Source organism: Lutjanus erythropterus, chromosome 16 (assembly GCF_056507025.1).
Source record: "Lutjanus erythropterus isolate fLutEry1 chromosome 16, fLutEry1.hap2, whole genome shotgun sequence".
Classification (NCBI taxonomy): domain Eukaryota; kingdom Metazoa; phylum Chordata; class Actinopteri; order Lutjaniformes; family Lutjanidae; genus Lutjanus; species Lutjanus erythropterus.
Window position 1 is genome coordinate 5,927,940 of NC_139332.1, and position 20,278 is coordinate 5,948,217.

The following is a 20,278-nucleotide window of genomic DNA, read 5'->3' on the forward strand; positions in this document are numbered from 1 at the left end:
GTCTCATGCATAGTCACACAAGGATTGACATATGCCAGCCGGAGCGAGCGAAGCAGCTTGGCTGGGCTTGTTCACGGCCTTAATCAATGGGAGGCTTAGCTGGTGACACAAACGATCATGGCAGCAGCAGAAGCCGCAGACTGTAGCAAATCCCAGCTCATCTCATTACCACAGATGCATGAGAGGAGCCATATTACCATTTCTGCCAGATCTGTCACTGTGAACGTTCAGGGGGTGGACGAAAATATGAAACAGCTAGCTATATATGTAAACATCTGGCACTTTGTGAATATCCAGCAGCTAATCAACTGCACTGATAAGTGTGTGTGCAGATTGTGTTTGGCATATGCTGTCACTCTCCATGCTGCTCATGTTGCCACATTACAGGTGCTACAGTATGGGACACGTTTTAGCATTGAAATATCATTAGCATGTTAATGCTGAGGTGTTTATATGATAAGCATAAACGAGGGAGGTTGTATGGTATTTTTATACAGTGTGAATGCTGGATATGAAATGTACTGAAAACAGGAGACGCTTTTACATTGAAAGTAATTCACAACTTAACTCAAGTTACACTGTTGTAAAGTATGGAAGAATATTAGAGCAAAGCTTGAAGGGAAAAAATGACAGGAAAAAGGTTTTTTATTTATTTATAAATATTGGTGCCATTAAAAAGGTTGGGGATTTTTGCATTTTGATAATAAAGTTGAAATGTTGAGGAAAAAAGTCCAGTTGTCAAGAATTAAGTTGAAATGTTTAAATACCAGTCGAAATGTTTAGTTGTCACAAATAAAGCTGAAATGTTGAGAGAAAAAAAGTCTATCAAAGTCTGGTGACAATAAAGCTAGAATGTCAAGAATGAATTTGAAATTTTGAGAAAAAAGTCATAATGTTGAGGAGACAGTCATAATGTCGAGTTGAAATACCGTTTCGAAACTTTGTAAATCAATGAGGCTGAAAACTCACTTTTACATTAAGAGTTGTTTGGGTCTCGTGACTCAAACTTTAGGACTTGGAACTTGGAACAGTCTTGACCTGGGACTTGTTAATCATGACTTGGGACTTGCCATCCTGACTTGGATTGCAAAGACTTGAAATTTACTTAAGACTTGCAAAGCAGTAACTTGGTCTGCCATAGTTTGTAGTTTCCAACATTCAAATACAGCTCGGAGGCTCCTCTGAAAGCTCAGCAAAAACAAGAGTGAATGCTGCATTTGCAGCTGTCAAATAAAAGGCCCAAATGAAAGCTAAATTGTTCGCATTTATTACTGAATTACTACACGATGCCTACACATTGTCAAATTTTTTGTGGGACCCCTGAGCAAACGCCTCAGCCTGGCATTACTGTCACCCTACAAATAAGCTAATAAGTTTGAAGATGGTCATCTGGATGAACACAGGCTAATGTAAGGTTAACCACTAATATTAACATTTACCATGATAGATTTGATTGCAGTTCCGGAAAACGCCTTCTACTTACAATCATTGTTTCATCAGTGTGTTGGGCATTTTGAGCCCTCTTTGGGGCTTTTCATACTGCATATTCTTAGCCCTGGGTTATCCTTGACCCTGAGCTGAGTTAACTTTGGGCTAACTTAGCCCCTTTTCAAACATATATTGTTAAGCGAAGCATAGGGCTATATGATTCACACTGCATTTCATTAGCTTTGGGTTACATGTCTGTTGGTACATCAACTGATGTGAACATTTTAAAATGTTACATGCCGACTCTGCTCTTTTAGCCCCATTTCACACTGGTGCTTTTTAGCCCTTGGTTTAGTTGATTTTCAGGAGATAACCACACAAACTCTGGGCCAGTGTGAAAAGTCCTTTTGTTTTCTTGGCTGAAACAATTAGTAACTATAGGTACTAAAATAATAATAAAATATTTGTAGTCTTGCTGTAGTGTTGTGACTACATATTACTGTGTGAAAACCTACGTAGATTGGCAGCTGGCAACTTGTATTATCTTGAGTTACAGTGAAGGCTGGCAAGTGGAACCATTTTTCCCATCCCACACTTTGTGGCACTATCATGAAATTATTCCAGATATCATCAGAAACTGTATGAGTGCTAACGTGGGCTGCTGTTATTTCTGCTGTAATGTCCATTATATCGTTGCTATGGGAACAACATAAAGAAGCACAAAGAAGTATGGGGCAGTTTAAATTGTTTCGGTACCATCTGCTCCACACTTAAAAAATTTCAATCAGTGAATGTACACATGCATCCTTGTATCTGCATACTGACACAGCACATTACTTTGAGAACATATAAAAGCAATTACTGACAGATCTCTTCAAGCTGACACATAGTTAATCATCTTCGTGCGACTGGCCGGTGCAGCTGTGCCTTTGTAGTTGTAATTTATTGGAGTGCTTCAAAGTAAAAGCCCCTTTTAATGTGGTATTTCTATTATTTTTTCCAGCCACTGTATCTGCAGTAGAGTATATTCAGTAGTCAGTCATGATAAAGACAGAAGGCAGATCACACTCAAGGCAGATATGAGGAAGCACAAGTCCTTCTCCTTTGTAGCCTGGAATCAAACAGATATATTTAGACCCGCTGCTCTTTGCTGTACAAACCGTGCGGTATTCCCCTCTCAATCTGTACGCCTGTGTTCCGCCGCCGCAACACAGCCAGGGGTCTTCCACACTGTCAAAGGCTTTGTTGAAAGAATACCCACGCTGAATCAATCCCTTATGTAGTGGACACAGGAGCCGATTCACAGTGATAGGTTCCTCATAGCTGATCCATGTTTTTTGTACAAAGCCCGCTGTTGTGCAGACAGGAGCCAAGCTGTCTTCCCATGACCAGCCGGATCGGCCATGTCTAAAGCGGTGTCAGGGCGCCGCAATGGGCCTGGTGTCACGGATAACAGGACATGACTGGCCACTGGCTCCAACTCCGCTGTAGAAAATAACGAGCAGCTTGTGTCTGAAGTGACCCAGAATATTCGATAACAGGGACGGAGAGCGAGACAAGTGAGAGTACAGGGGGGTGGATGTCTCAAAATTGGGGATTCATTGTGGAAGTCGAAAGTGGCTGTCACAAGAATCTCCACTCAAATACAAAAAACCCCATACCTGAATATCCCGGAACATCCTGACAGAAAGAAAGTGGCATTAAGTCTCTTTTGGACATCCTGTACATTACTTGTGTGATTATATGCCTGCTGTCTTGTAAGATTTTGTTACAGAACAAACACTGGACCAGATTGAAAAAAGTGATACCAAGACAATTTCATTCAAATACAACAAAATCATGAATTGTGGTATGCAAAAGGCGTTCACTGGAAATTACAGACGGAGATGCTCCAACGTACAATTCCACATTAGTACTTTCTGGCATGTAAATACAATTCCCTTCTCAAATCTTGGCTGAAGACTTGGATTTTCTCTTTGGATTTGGAGGAGACCAAATCAGAGCTATAATAAAAGTGAATGTTGGATTAGAAAATCCAAATGAGAACTAAGTTGTTCACTAAGATATTTGCCATGACAACTTTATAAGGTGATATATAAGGTGGGAAAAGTTATGTTTTCAGGCTGTTCTGCTGTCCTCAGGGGGCAAAAAAAAATTGGTAATGCAGCTTTGAGTTTCTTTTTCTGTTTTTAAGGAATGCTGACATGGGTCTTGGATCAAAATGCAGACTGTATAAAACTAAGACATCAACCACAGATTTCCAAAGAGTCATCGTGAAGCTCACAGTGTGGTGGCTCAAGTGAGACAAGTGAAAGTACAGGGGTATAGATGTCTCAAGTTTGTTTCAGAACTGTGTAATTGTAATATTTAACACTGGATATATCAGTCTTCCGTTGTGCAATGAAGTTTTAATCTGTCAACAAGCAGATATTTTATCAGATAATAATAAAGGTTATATATATGATTTATATATGAGTTTTTACAAGGCAGATAAAAGAACAGATGTTACATGTATCAGAAGGGGGATCTCTTCTATTTTAACTTCAATCAATGATCAAGAACAAACTTTATTTCTTCAGCTATGAATGTGGTCTGCAGACTACAGGTAACCTACAGGTAATCTAACAGGATGTTAGTGTCTCTTCCTCTGTTCTCTCTTAAGTCTGTTGAAAACTGTCCAACTTGACTGTAGGTTTCCGTCTCCACTTCCTGCTGCGGCCGCCTGATCTCGTCTACTTTCCAGGCGAGGCGCAGTTCATCTCAAATGAGTGTATTTTTTCACCTTTCAAGCATGTTGTCTCTGTCTGTAGCGCATGTTCTCTCTCGTCTCCCACCCACTTGTTCATGTGCTCACTGTGCTATGTGTCTATAACCCCTCCCCTCCCCCTTCTACTCAGTGTGGACACACACACGCCACCAATCACGTGCGACTTTAACAGAAAAAAAGAAGAGAAAAAACAAATCGGCTCCCAATCAAGAGCCGGCTCTGAGATCCGGATCGTTCGCGACCGACACATCACTATTTTGTAGACTCAAAAAACAGCACGAACATCCAGAACTGATGAGTACTAGGTGCTGGACAGAAGAACAAGAACAAAAATCAAAAAACTGGCACATGCTTGTAAATGTCCTTTTTCCAAGATAAATGAATTGTGTCTATATATTCCTTGGAATCATGTAGTTTTATACTGTGTTTTGTATATTTTTGTATATATGCATTTGTGATCACATGATCCATGGGGTGACTACCATTAGTTGTATATACGGAGGTGTGTCTTCTCATCTTGTTCACATCTGATGAAGGGCTGGTGCCCGAAATGTCACATGTCACTAGTAAGTCTTAATTCTTAAGGAGTGGTTTCTGGTGTGCTGACCTAATTTTGGATTTTTGTACTTCTTTTCTTCTCCTGTCCAGCACCCAGTACTCCTCAGTTTTGGATGTGCGTGCTGTTTTATGAGTCTACATTAAAGACTTGGATTTTCTCTTGGGAATTGGAGGAGACCAAAACAGAGTTAAAATGAGAAGGAATGTTGGATTTGCATTTGTCGAATGAAAGCTCCAAATAAAAGCTATTTGCCATGACATCTTTATAAGATGATATATATGGTGGTTAATGGGCAAAAAATGGGTCTTGTAGGATCAACACAAGACTGTATAAAACAGCAATCTCTGAGATGTCAACCATGGGTTTATGAAGAGTCATTGTGAAGCTCACAGCGTTGTGACTCAAGTGAGACAAGTGAAAGTACAGGGGTATAGATGTCTCAAAATTGTGGATTCATTTGGAAGTCAAACAAATCTCAGCTCAGATACAAAAATCCTGGATACCTGAGGCTCCCGGACCGTCCTGACAGCTAGTGTGAGCGTGGCGTTAAGTCTGTTTTGGACATCCTGTACAGTACTCGTGTGATTATCTGCCTGCTGTCTTGTAAGCCTCAGGCAGAGTTTGTTTCAGTGTCCTCATTTGGAGCTGTGGGGGACAGTATGCAGCAATGCTTTTTCACTGCAGTACAGTAGACAGAATGCTTGTTGATCAAATGGAAAATGCCTCATTTACTGACTAGATCTTGACCTCATTTAATCCAAGGTTAACTACTACTCTAAGACCATTATAGTGAAAAGCCAACCTATGATTTCTATATGTTCATGTCATGTAGGAAAGATGTCTATCGCATATGAAGAACTACTCGTCCCATCTTTCAAGGTAAATATAGGAATTCATGTCTGTCCCTTTAAAGAATGGCAATATCCATCAGTCAAGTGACCAACCACCACTTGACTGATGTACCACTCCCCTTGTGAAATGTTTCAGTGGATGGATTTCTGTGATATTTGATGTAGACATTAAATCTCCATAGAACGATGAATCCTAATCATTTCTGTTGTCCCTTAACCTTTCATTTAGTACCATCATCAGATCAAAAATATAATTTATCCAGTGCTTTTGTATACCACTGAACATTTGTGAAAATGACATTCCCACCAGCGTTTGGTTAACTTTAAGATTCGTGTTAAATAGCCAATATTAGCATGCAAACACATTAAACTAGGATAGTGGTCATGCTAAACACCAGTGTGGTACATTTTATTGTGAGCATGTGTACATGGGAAAAGTTAACCTTCAGGTTTTTATGTCAAAAGACTTTTAAAAGAAAAGGTCTATTCTAACCCAAACCATGATCTTTTACTGAACCTAACCAAGTGTTTATTTGCCTAAATCTAGCCAAACTGTGACTGAAAACTGAAAAAAAAGGATAAATAAATAACTGAAAATAAGTCAGCTAAGTCTAAAAGTTTGTCTCACGCAGGACCAGAACCCCCAGTATCCTGGTAGATAGCCAGAAAGCAGAAGAATTTCTCCCAATACCAGCATGTGTTAGCATGCTAACATGAGCAATTAGCTGAAAGCACAGTGTAAGCCAAAACGATTCTTTCCACAAGTGCGTGATGATCCATGCAAGTCCGCATCACGCAAATTTTGTCATCAGAGGGTGTATGCAACAGTCTTTGCAGACATCCCCATACCCCCACATTGTTGTGGCAACATGGACAAGCAACAGAATACCATCTGTGCTTATATGGAACATGTCCTCCAAGAGGGCAAGAGAAAGCAGTATAAACAGAACCACTGTGCATCTGTGGTTGTCTGCATGTGTGTGTTTGGGAGTATATTCAGGCCTTCGGGCTCTTGTTGGTTGAGACACACCAGGCCCATCTTCTCAAAAATATATCTAATCAGAGTTGGTAAATATGTTTTCTAGGAAAAATAATTACTAGATTATGATATTATGATTATGTACCAGATTGTGTTCTTTATTAACGTTACTAGGAAATATTTCTATACATTGTTACGGTCGGTGCTCTGCCCCAGTTTATTCCCATTTTCTCGTGTTTCCTATGTCTCCCAGTGTTCCTCTGTCTGTCTCCCTCTGTCTTTGTTTGTGAGGGAGTGGTCTCCCCATCTCTCTGCTTGCTCTTTGTCTGTTTGTGGGCGGCCCCCTCCTGGTCCCTGGGCTGGATCTCACACACCTGCCTCAGATCACACCTGACCGCCATCAACAACTCACCTCCTCAGTATATCAAGCCAGCTCCAACGCCCAGTCATTGCTGGATAATAGTGCTTGTGCCATGATTTCATTCTTTAAATCTCTGCTAGTTTGTTTTAGCTACCCACCTGCCAGTCAGCTTCTTATACTTGTTGCTTGTCTGCCTCCAGGTTTCACACCTGCCTGCTATCCTTTGAGCGCTAGACAGCTCACTTTCCCTGGACTTAGTTTGTGAACTGGCCCGTGCCTTTTATGAGTCTGCATTTGGGCTCAACCTGTTGATCATAACTTACATACCTGAAACACCTGTTTTAGTCACTGCTCTGTTACCGCCTACTGACTCCTCACTCCTCTTAACCGGCTGGTAGGAGCTGAAAATCATACAACAACTGCTAGGCTAAAAACAAAGCTCACTAAGTCTGTCGCAGGCCACATTTTGGCCTTTGATGTGTCTCCAAAAGTGACATCTGTAGAAAAGTTTGGTCTCATGATATACTGGAGCATCTGCAGATTAATTCCATCCCAGACATGTTGTGATCCACTAAATTTAGGCTCGATAAGAGATAAATAAATCACAGTTTTTGTTGTATTGGCCGCCATCTTGATTTAACCTCACTGAACTGCATACATCTAGATAACAAAACTGACAGTATACTACACAAAACAGCTTTATTCAAAATTTTACATTGCAGTAGGTGCTTCACCAGTTGATGCATGGCGAGATCTGCATTACACTGAGTGCACTTGGTTAAGGCTAGGGCAAGTTGGTCATCTTTGTTAAATATGGAAAAGACAACACATAGGGCACGCCATCACTGACCAACTGTTTTTGGTTCTTCAATCGAACAACACATGGGACAAAGAACAGATCTTTGGTATCCAAGTTCTGTGCTTTATACTCCCACGATACACTCAGACCTCTTTAACAGATTTCAGTACAGATGTCATGCTTCCTGGATTGGAAACAACACTGAGGAGAGTGCAATCCTAACTATTTGGCAAATCAAATTGAAAAATCTATACATTTTACAGGTGACACAAAGTTGACAGAATTATTTCCATCAGCTGCAGATGTCTCCACATGTTCTGGCAATCACATATACATCACCTCGACATGGCTAAAACACAGACGGGGCAGCTGGTTTCAGTTAGTTTTTCTCATATTTCTGCATTTCCTTGTAATTAGTCACACTGTATGGATGTGTCTGTGTTTGCCCCCCTCCTTTATCAAACAGACAGAAGGTCTCTTCAACGCACACACAGACACAAACTCCGAGTGGTTAAGGAGCACAAAGAGGGATTGAGATGATGGGTGGGGCTGCGTGGAGGAGGACAGAGGGAGAAGTGTCAGAGAGGGGACAAAGACAACACCATCTGACTGCAGATGATTGTTTCAGTCATTAGCATGGGTTCGGGCCTTCACACAAGTCTCAGCAGGGCTTTTCTCTGGTGACACAGGCAAAGCTTTTATTGAGAGAATGATGATGTTGGAGTGGAGCTTCCACTTCTCCTTGCCCCTGTGATGACCTTGTATTTCTAAAGCTTGTTAGAACTAATTTTCACGAAATATATCATGTTACTAAATGATCATGCAAACTTAAAGTGGCACGATTGGCCAATAACACCAACATAAGAGGAAAAATCACAGCAGACAAAAAGGGAAATCTCCACTGATGAGCAGCATGACCTTATCAAGCATTACCTATCGTATGATACCTGAAATCACTCCTGTGATCACTGAAAGAACACAGGAACCTTCTCTACTTTCGTGTGCCTCTATGCTTTTCCCTTTTTGCTTCTTTTCTGAATTTAGTACCATTAAAACATATATTTTTGAGGGTTCTCTACAATTTTTTTTAACCTCTCCCACAAGTCTGGGCATACTTTTAGAGTAAAGCAGTGTCGCCAGATTGGGCGGGAAAAAAATATTTGGACAGCTTGTGAAAATTTGGCCTACTTTTTGTATTATTTTGGCGGGTTCTCTCAACAAAAAAGTTATAGATATAGTCCAGTGAATTGGCCTCTTCAGTCACAACATTTTAAATAAGGCAAGTTGCCTGATATCAGGCAGAACTTGTTTAACTGTTTCCATCTTCAGTCCGACATTGCCTCCACCCTAACCGATTTCTGTGAGGGGGATTCAGTTTTCCCGAACCAATCAGAGAAAAGAGACCAATGTGTCCACCTGAATCTAAGGTGGTCTTTAAGTTGGCACTGATGCGTAACCATGCCAACATACTGTTTTTTTCTGGGGATTTAAGAGCGTGGTGGAGCAAAGTAAAAACTACTATAGTAGCAGTTTTTGAAACTATTACCACTTTGTCAGGCGATATTGAGAGGACATGTCGTCTATGACTTTTAAGTGATTTAGAACGTTCTCAACAGCAGCGTCTATCTAGCCATTGTTGTTTTTTGTCCTCCTTGTGCACAGCTTGACAACAGCTCATTGAACTGATCTTAACTGATTTTTCAACTGAGAAACTGCTGCTGTTACATGTCTTGATACCAGAACAGAATCTGTCAGTGTGGCAATCAAATAAGAATAAATACAATAAAAAGTCAATATGCGTTTTAAAATTTTGTTTGAATGAGTCATACAGATTTAGTGTTTTCTACTGGAATTATTAGTGGTGACTTTTTACATGTTTTGACTTGGTGGAGGTAGTTTATCATTATGTGAAGCTTGGTTTTGAATTTGCCCAATTATGCTAACAAAACAGTAGAGCAGAGGTATGTCTTTAGACCAAACCAAGAAATTCTCCAATTTAATATCATGGTTTCGGTAAAAATAAGTATGTTACGCCACACAATGTAGGTCATACACTGAATGTTATGTAAATTTGAATAAGTCAGCACTGACTATTAGTGTTACACAGGACATGAACTCCAGTCCCATGGTTGAAAGTCCTGTCTGTGTGGGTCATGACAAATAAGCCCCAAGGAAGAGCACTGGGCTCTGAAGCCAATTTGACATAGTGGCCAAACTATGTAATGACAATGCCATGTGATGCACTGTGGCACAAAAGACTTTTTCCCATAGACTTACATTGTGAAAGATGTGCATACATTTTTAGTATCCTAACCCATACAAAATAACTTGTCTCAATATCAGAATTTGATCCATTCAGTTCAATAACTTTTGGATAGCCTAAGAGAGCTGTATGAATCCGTCATTTTATCCCTATTCAAGTTAGTAGAAGGCTAAACCACAGGTTACCTGCTTGGGCGAAGGAAGTCTCCTCTGAGCTTACTCTACGGGCTTCACAAAAAGAAAGAACTCTATAGTTGGCTTCATGTGTCACTCTCTATCCTTGCGCTAAACCCGATCATTAAACTACCACTGTTCAGACCAGTGAACAAGCTGGACGTGTGACGGTGCTACAAGAAAAGTCAGGTGGCCTCTAATCTGGACAGTAGCGGTCAATTTATCTACCATGCTCTGAATTGAAATGGTGGACAGATGGACTTACCCACTGACTGACCAACATTAAGATTCTACAAGCCTTTTCACAAATACCCAAGTCAAATATTCCCACATCTTTATTTATTCATGTTGTGTAATAAAAGGTTGTACACTAATGCAGCACAGTCTGCTGAAAACAACTCAGACCACCAAAGTGTGGTTTTTAATATGCAGAAAGAAGGACTCAGCCGGCACAATCAAATCCTTCCGATGCATGTCATGTTCACTAACAACGCATCAAGCACAAACATGGAAACAATGTGTCTGTGATTATTGAAAGTTGCTGTCAGCTCCAGTTTCAGAGAGATCTCTGTACTGACACAAAGAATGTTCTGGAGCGAGAAGACATTTAATAAAACTTGTGAATCTATTGTTACTCTGTCATCTCTTTGTCATCTTTTACCACACTGCTTCAACAGCAGTCAGTCTGACAGCATTGTGTTTTATTACATAACACTTTTTCAATCTAAATCCCCTGTCTGTGATTTCTCAACCTCTACCCCAAAATCAATTTGACACACTCGTTGGTCCTCCCATAAGCCCTATCAGTCCCTCCATCTATTACATTCATGTTACAAGTCATTCTGTCTTGTCTAGTTTGCCTTTATTATGAAGTACATGTTTTTACAGACTATGATTTTAATGAATTTAAACCCAATTTCTGATGCTTTTTATGGCTTCTCTTTCTTTGCAATACCCATTAAATGTACTAACATTCTGTTATTACCTCTCTATATATTGTTTTAAATCGTTAGTGGCAGAGTCTGCCATCTCTGAATTGCAACTGCCTACCTACATATTGTGATTACAACTATAATATAACTGTAACTATAATAATTATACAAGTTTGTTTGGCTGTACTGAAGCAGATGCACCAATATCTTTTCTGATATATTTCTCACAAACTACCCGCTGAACGAGTTTTTGTTTTGGTTTTAGTTACCACGGTAATGACAAGTGTTGACAAATCAACCATGGCTGAAATTTTAAGGATTAAAACTTTAAAGCCACATATAAGTTGGTTTCAAATGCAAAGTATTTCTTCAGAATATTAGATATCCCTGACTAAATAAGCAAAATAATAATAATAATAATAATAATAATAATAATAATCATGTATGAGGAGAACAGATTATGTTTCTAGTGCAATGTCAATCTGCTGCCAATCTGATGATTTCATCAACAAGAGAAAAGACTCAAAGCTATATATATATATATATATACATATATATATATATATATATATATATATATATATATATATATATATATATATATATATATATATATATATATATATATACATATGCATATATATATATGTATATATATATGTACTGTATGAAAAGCTTCTTCGTGACTTCATTAAAGCCCTGCAGCATCTGGCATCTAAAGGCAGCAGGACACATATGTTGATAAATCTGCAGGCTCTGATTTGAAAAGTGCTGCACCAGAGTGAAGTGCCATTATGCATGACCGTACACTGTATTTACCTTGATTAAATAATGTGCAGGCTGCTACAGAATGAACACACACACACCTTTACACACATCACGCTGGTTGGTTAGAACACTGTTTTTGGCCCGTTGCCATTCCCAGGTCGACTCGTGCACCCTTTAGCATCTGTATGTACACAACAGGCTTTTAGTAATTTTAATGTCAACTCATCCATGGATGGGTGGCTCAGAGAATCACAGGACTTTCACCCAGGAGGCCAGGGTTTGTGACCCAAGTCTTAACTTTCATGTCACGGCATCATGTGACTTACTTCACTTTAGTTACGTAACATATGTAACATAATGCATTTATTTAAACCCAAAGCTAACCAAACTGCAACGGCTTTCATCACCTCATTATCCATTAAAGGGCATTTTGTGCATAAGCATGACCCTAATCTGACTCACCAGATGCACTCTGCAGGTAAAAGTCCCGCCATTGGTTGCTTGCCTCAAGTGGCATCACAGGGTCTGCTATCTATGTTTTCAAAGTTGCCAGTTGCAAACAAGAGAACAACTCCTAGTTGCATCCTACACATTGAGAACGGCAAATTAGCACCTGAGGCACTGGCTATGCAAGACTAGCTTGACCCCAATCTCTGACCGAGCTGTCAGTGGCTGCTTTGCATTGTGGGTAATGTAGGTGCAAGTTTTTGACAAGGAAGATGAATGAAGGGGATAAAAAAGAAGATCTGGCAGGCCCGCAGTCAGGTGGTGTCAATGGGTACAGGTAATCCCAGCCAAAGACCCAGGTGGGACCCATGCAAAGAGCTGTGGTTGACCTTTAAACAGGATCAAGTACAACAGTTTATTCGCCAACTTATATCACTGGCAAATTCAGTGTGAATGTAGAGATTCTTTGTTTTGTGTTATGTCTCTGCTCAGTTTTCAGGTTGTCCATCCATCCATCTGTACATACGTCCATCCATCTGTCCCATTCCTCTGAACACAATATCCCAAGAATGTCTTGAACTGATTAGAATTTCATGATAAAACCTCACGTCCATCCCATTGTCGAGAGCTCTATATCTTCAGAACACCTGCAGGGAATTTTCTTCAAATTTGGTGCAAACATCACTTGGACTTAAGAATGAAGTCATTAGATTTATAAGTTACTGTGACTTCAGAAAACAGATTTTTGGCCATAACCCAAAAATCCATATACACATGCATTATGACAGAATTACACACAAATATCTAATAGGATAAAATGATTAGATAAACTTAATTCCTTGTATTTAATAAAAAAAATAAACATTTGGGCCATGCTTTCAAACCATGAAGCCAGTAGCTGCTTCAGAATATTCACCTCTCAGTGTATTTACTCTGGTTGCCAACACTTTGGTTGCAAGCTGCCATATCGGCATCTAATCAACCTGTCAGTTGGGTGGTGTCTCTGATAAGATTGATCATTGTGACTTTCTGACAATGGGCTGAATGCAGGTCCTTAGAGAGACAATAGCATGCAACAACAGTGCGTGCTACACAAGATGTAACCTGAGCCGTCACCCTGGCAGGAGCCAGGTAGCCTGCTGAATCTTCCTGAAATACTAGTTCCCTAACCAGCTCATTGGGATGACACAGGCTGCCTTTGCCTTATGCCCTCTGCTGTGCTCTTCCCAGGCAGCCTGATTATGTAAGCTGTTATCCAATCGAAGCCTGTCTGGATCGCACAGTCCTCTGTGTGCCTGTTTGTTTGCATAGTATATAGCTGAGAGCAGTACAAAGGAACCTGGATATTTGAAAGAGCTTTATGTAACTAAAAGCAACACAGTGTGCCATCACCTGCATGTACTGACTGCAAATAAATGCACTTGGCACCGCTGGCAAAGGCGACTCAGTATAATCACAGACGTGACAGTTTGAGTACACACACGATGCATGTGGGAATTATTGAGCTTTATTCAGAAAACTGTCACTGTTTGTCAGTAAGGCCTGATATAGTCTGCACGTAGCTGCAGAAGTAGCCAATTAATACGCAGAGTGAATGACATTTTCCCACTCACCTTTAGAGGAGTGTGAGGGAATGCTCTGTCACACTTGAAATTTCAGGCCCGCAAAGTAGTGAGAACAGAGCTCTTTTCCACCTCCAGAGAGCTCCAGGAACTAGGGAGCATCAGGAGCTAAATCCATGAAGTGTGAGACATAAGCCAGATTATTTGAAGTAGAGTTGTATGAGGTACTTGTCCATGGTCAGTGTATTACCTACGGTAGATGGCGGTCAACATGCCCCCAGCTTGGAGAAACAGACAGGAGTGCCAGCACAGAAACTGAGCAATGTACTGCTGTGGACAGGGCAATTTAGCCACCTGAAAAAGTGTACAATATATTTAGACATGTTCTTTACAACTAAGTCAAATCAAATGGGACTCAACAGTAGATGAGGCATAGCACAACTACTGCACTAAGTCAATCAGCTGGTCAATCAATCAGTGCAAAGCATAATACAACCAATGTACAAGACAATATATTGAATGATCTGGAGTTGACCCAGCTCTCTTAGATGGTATGCTGTGGCATGAACCTCGCCCACACCTTCAGAGGTGAACAAGCTGGTGATCTCCAGACTTTCCCATTCTGGCACAGACGTTGGCGTTATTACATTATGTAACTTAAATATGTTAAGCCACACAACCACACATAAACTAACTACATACTTTGCCAAACATAATATACTTGCATATATCATGTTATGAGAGTTGCGTAACAAAGACAGGACTTTGACCCAAAAGACCAGGTTTGTGTCCCGTGTGAAAGCAACAGCGACTTCTTTTAACTTATGTACATACATGACATCTGTTTGTAAGTCATGTTACGAAAATTGCGTATGCACATAAGTTACAGTATAAAACATTATGCATTACGCCACACAACAACACACTGACTAACTATGTAACTTGTAAATGTAACATACTTGCACAATTAGGTTACATTAGTTACATAACAAAGAGGGGACTTTTAGCCAGGACACTAGGTTTTTTTGTGCCATGTGAAATCAACACTTAATGGTGACTGCTTTTTACTTACATACTGTATTTAAGGGTTGGGTATCATTTAGGGTTTTTCTGCTACCAGTGCTAAAATGATACTTTCAAAAGAGTACCAGTGCCTGAACCTATACTTTTTTAAAAAGAAACACAAAATGACAGTCAACAACATTGAAGGACTTTTTTCATATCTGAAGAAAATCTGAGCTGGAATTTGAAGTATATATTAACTGATAACAGTTAAAAGTGTACTTGATATATTTCACAAACTTCAGCTCACAACGTCTTGCATTAACCTGAGCAAAGGATGTCGTGATCATCATCAGTGCTGACATCAGACATGTTGTATCTAGTGTTTTCTATTGTTAGCATATCTCTACTCCTTAGCTCCTGGGTCAGGGACGCCCACACTGCTGGCCAGTGAGCACACACAGTCCAGTACGGCACATCATCTCTGCTGTCAAGTGTGTCCCTGTGTATCGCAAATTGCTTCCACCCTTTTTCACGCAACTATTTTCCAACGTTTGCTGCACGTCTCAGGCGCCGTCATATATTGAGTTAAATATTGACACACTTTAGATCACTTAGCTCGGCATTTTAACCATGTTTACAGTGGATACTAGGTCACGGAAGGCTAACGCCATGTCACATACTGCGTGTGTGACATCCGCACCAGGGGGGCAACTTTTGAATTTAAATCAACAGTTCAGGCGTGTGGCACCGGAATGATGTATCGCAGCCTGCCTTGTGATTCCGTCCGGTCATACAGGAACCAGCGCCATGTTAGCATCGAGTTGCGGTACCCAACGAATTTGCTTACACTGCGTTACATAATTTGTGTATGTTCCGTGAGTCATTGTTATGTACGTTATGTTACGTTATTTTCATTGCTAACTTGACCACGGAGCCTTACATGTGCTAAACTGACATGACATGAGAAACTGTTGGTTACAGACGGATGGTAGGAAGTATGTTGTTTTTCTTTTTAACCAGCGCTTACAAATGGATCACTCCCTGGTTCTAACCTTTGTCCTCCTAATCAGCCAAGCATGGTGTGCACAGGCAGGAATGAGAATTCACTCCTACCCCTCTAGTTGCTTTTGGCAATGTAAAACAGGCTGATCCTACACATTGCAGTATTGATTCTGCTGGTATGTCTTGGAGAGAATAGGTTCTGATCGTGAGATGATTGCAGTGTGTCTGTATTCATTAAGTCATGAGGTGCAAAAAGGAAGAGCTGATTCAGTAATCAGAGTCACACAGCGGCGGATCAATATGATTCGAGACAGGAGAACGTGGCTCTGCTGACTCTGAGGCCACTTGCCAAAGCCATGCTTCATAATCAAGAGCTCAAATCACAGGAGATGTTTTTATTCCTCTGTGAAAAGGGCTCCAATGGCCAGCAATCATTTTTAGCATTCACTGTATCCTGTGTGAAATGGACATAAAATAAGGATGAGCAGCTGCTGGCATCAAAAGCTATCAGTCAAATGGAGCACAGGCTAAAAGAAAAGGACAGTAGAACGAGGACAGTGGATCTTTGCTGCCTTTCTCTCTGGTCTCTGTCAGTTCAGTCAGCTGTGATTTCCATATCAATATTTGAGTGACACTGAATAATTTAGAGGCGTGCAGTGACACAACGGGATGCAAGGCTGAGTGGCGCCCTGCCACCGCTCTTATTGTTTGTGTGTGTGTGTGTGTGTGTGTGTGTGTGTGTGTGTGTGTGTGTGTGTGTGTGTGTGTGTGTGTGTGTATCTGTGCATTTTGCCGGTTGCATTCAGAATATGTATTTGTAAGTCAACTGACAGAAATTGAAAAAGCAATCATGTATGTGAAAGTCTGCATTGGTAGAATAGGCTCTCAAATGGCCTGCCAAAGAGCCATTTGCTTCCATGAGAGCAGTTCTGACTAATACAAGTTCAGCTCAAAATGCATTCAGAGGTAATATTAAAACCAATCATTCACAGTGTGACTGATGGCATCTGAACACATTTTATTTTCCATAGACTGTATTATATTCATAGGGTAGAGGAAATGAAAAAAATGACCACAGAAGCAGCATCTGTTTCCTTAGCGTACATTTTGTTTTTCCTGTTCTCATGGATGAATCATTTTCACCCCTGAAAATTGTATTTTTGTAGTTATCAGATGGTGACATTGTATCAGCTTCTGGTGAAATTATCTAGAACACATTTAACTCAATTAATAGAATATTAATGCTGATTCTTGGCCACAATAAGTATATCATAGTATGCCAAGTAGCATACTGTAGCAGTATCAAGACAATTTATCATTATACAACACAGGGTTGCACAACAAAAGGAATGTTATAGTCCCTTCATGCTACACACAGATAATGTTACATTTTGAATAGGATAAAAATCTGAAATAAATTTACATTTACATGGAATCTTGCATCAAACAGCAGCAACAAGATAGTTATACTAATATGGTCATCACCTTCCTGAAAAATTTTAACATCTGGGAAAAATTCTCCATCAACTTGGACTGCATTTCAACATGAAGCATCAATCAGTGTGAACAGTCCACCTCCACTTCTTCTACTGGAGTCTTGCTGATATATACCATAATGTAGTAAACAGAGGTGTATTATAGTATACCATAATGTAGCAGGCTGTAGTGTACTATAGTATACCATAATGTACTAAATGGTAGTACATTATGTTATACCATAATGGAGCAAACTGTAATATTCTATAACATACCATACTGTAGTAAACTGTAATCTGTAGTGTGTCATAATGTAACAAACTATAGTGCTTTACAGTATACGATAATGTAGTGTACTATAGTATGTCATAATGTATCATATAAGTATACTATTATAACAATGTAGTAGACTGCAGTATAGTGTATTACACCATTATATACATACACTGTATATAATATATGTATATTCTAGAATTATAGAGAATTATACTGTAGCATAATATAATGCATAATGATAATACATTCTTATAAAATAAATTAGTATTGTTAAGCCTAGTTTACACACAGTAGCACATTTTAGTATTATTATTGTATAGTGTAGGACAACAGAGTATAATGCAGTATGGTATGGTGCAGAGTCAGTATGTCTGCAGAATAGACTGGTACTGTGGTCAGTCTGTGGTTTTAAAGAGAGTGAGCGGCTGCTCTTTGCATTCCACTCAGCCACTGTTGACCCAGAGACTTTGCCCCTGTCTCTGTGACTGATCAGCCATTTATCAGCTCTGTATCTTGTGACTGGAGGCTGCTGTCACTGCCTTCCTCCCTCTGAGTTGCCTGGAGACTGTTGCTCCTCTGCCCACTTCAGGTACAAGGACAAAGGGGGATGATGCACTAATCCGCTCCGGAATATTGTGGCACCTCACAATCTTTCTTAGTGCAATGCCTGGTTATTGCCTAACGTGAAAAGGGAAAGTCGAGGTTTATCAATTTGATTGCTTCAATTCAATAATGCGCATGCTGTCTCACATAGCCGAGGACCGTTTATTTCCCCATGCTACAAATTGTGAGCATTAATTTAACACTTAACTCCAGTGGAAAATCAACACTTGAGTGTTTGGTGTGCAGGCAATCAATCAGTCTGGATGTTCCCTTTAACTGGTGCTAACAGAGAGCAGGGACTGCTCACTAACAGATACAGGGTTGCCAAGAAGCATTATGATAACAGGAGAGTTTGATTCTGCAGCATATATAATCCATACCAGTGGCATGGATTATGTATGGGGTGTCAGTCAACCAGTAGCAGTGGCATATACTTATTTTGATAAACAGGGGTGTACAATAACGCTTATCAATTAATAACACCACAAGCTTGCTCATTTTCAATATCTGATGTCAGGTCAAAATGATTTTCTCAATCTTTCTCTATTATTTCTAATTATACCCGATGAACGTGATGAGAAACATAAGCAGGGAAGTGGGAGAGATTTATCAGTAACTTTCTCTCCTTGGACTGTAAAATGGAATTATACTGACAAGGTTTTTTATTGTGACTTCTGAAACACTGCAAACAAATAAAACTCTTGTATTAGCTGAGACTCTCTGGAACCAGAGGGAATGTGGTTTGGCTAGTTACTGATACCACCATCTATTCTGACCCCTCTGCTAACAAGTTCACACACTCACACTCTCAGTCGTAGCACGTCATGTTCAGGCGTTACAACTGACCCGGTTCAGATGGAGATGTGTCCTGTCCAGTTATTATGAAGGAAATGTGGAGAAATATCAGAATCACACCACACCACATCTTTTTTGTGTGTTTTTTTCCTTCATAGACATTAATATGTGATGTTTTGTTTGTTTTTTTTCCCCCACATAATAATATCTACGTATTTTGGCAAATTAGTTGCGTTACTCCACACCCTTTCCATGTAGCCCATCAAATGTGCTACTTTCACTAATTTACACTGATCCTCTTGCTTGGTTAGTTTCCATTCACAAAAAACAAAACAAAAAAAAAACTCCACCATAAAGCCAGCGCCCCAGAAAGAGAGCCAGGCTTTGAAGCCAATATGACAATGTCACATGATGCTCCGCGGCCAAAAAAAATGTTTTCCCATAAGCGTACATTGTGAAATAAGTGGCTGTAAAATGGTGGATACTTTTTTTTAGCATCATAACACCAGGATTCAATCCATTTGGTCCAATAAAATTTGAATAGCCAAGAAGAACAGCATGATTAAGCATTTTATTCCCATTTTAGGTAGCAGAATGCTAACCTAGAGGTCACATGCTTGGGTGAATGAAGTCTCTCACGCACTTTTTTGGAAGATTCAACACAGAAGTTGGCTTCATGCACCATTGATCAGCTCTCATAGGAATGAACAGAGGCCTGCCTCCAATACTGTACCCAGCTCTCCTGAATACATCAATTCATAAAGCCTATGAGGCAAATTCATATTATCACAGTAAAACGACTTTTGCATGTCACCTCCAGTATTGTCTATGTGGTGTAAAGGCTCTGCAAGGATGTCCACAGTGTACCAAATGTCCAACTTTAATGTTGACTTTGCACTGAACTTTAAGGATGCAGCCAAGTTACGGTTGATTTGCTGACTTTCTTGAACTAATAACAAATTGCCCTCATAGTGGGACTTGGCAAAATATCATCATGCAGATTCAGCTAACACTGTATGAGTCTCTTGTAGCAACAGTAGCAAAAGTAGCAATCTACAGGTAGCAACATTAGCAGTGTAGCCAAGGCTGCACCTTTTAGTCATAGACTTATATGATAGAGCTAGACAGGGCATTGCTATTCAGCCTTGATGCCAATTTTTTGGCCACCATTATAAAGGGAGGTGTGTAAAACTGTTGAAAGGACACCTCAAACTGAACACAAGGTCAGTTAT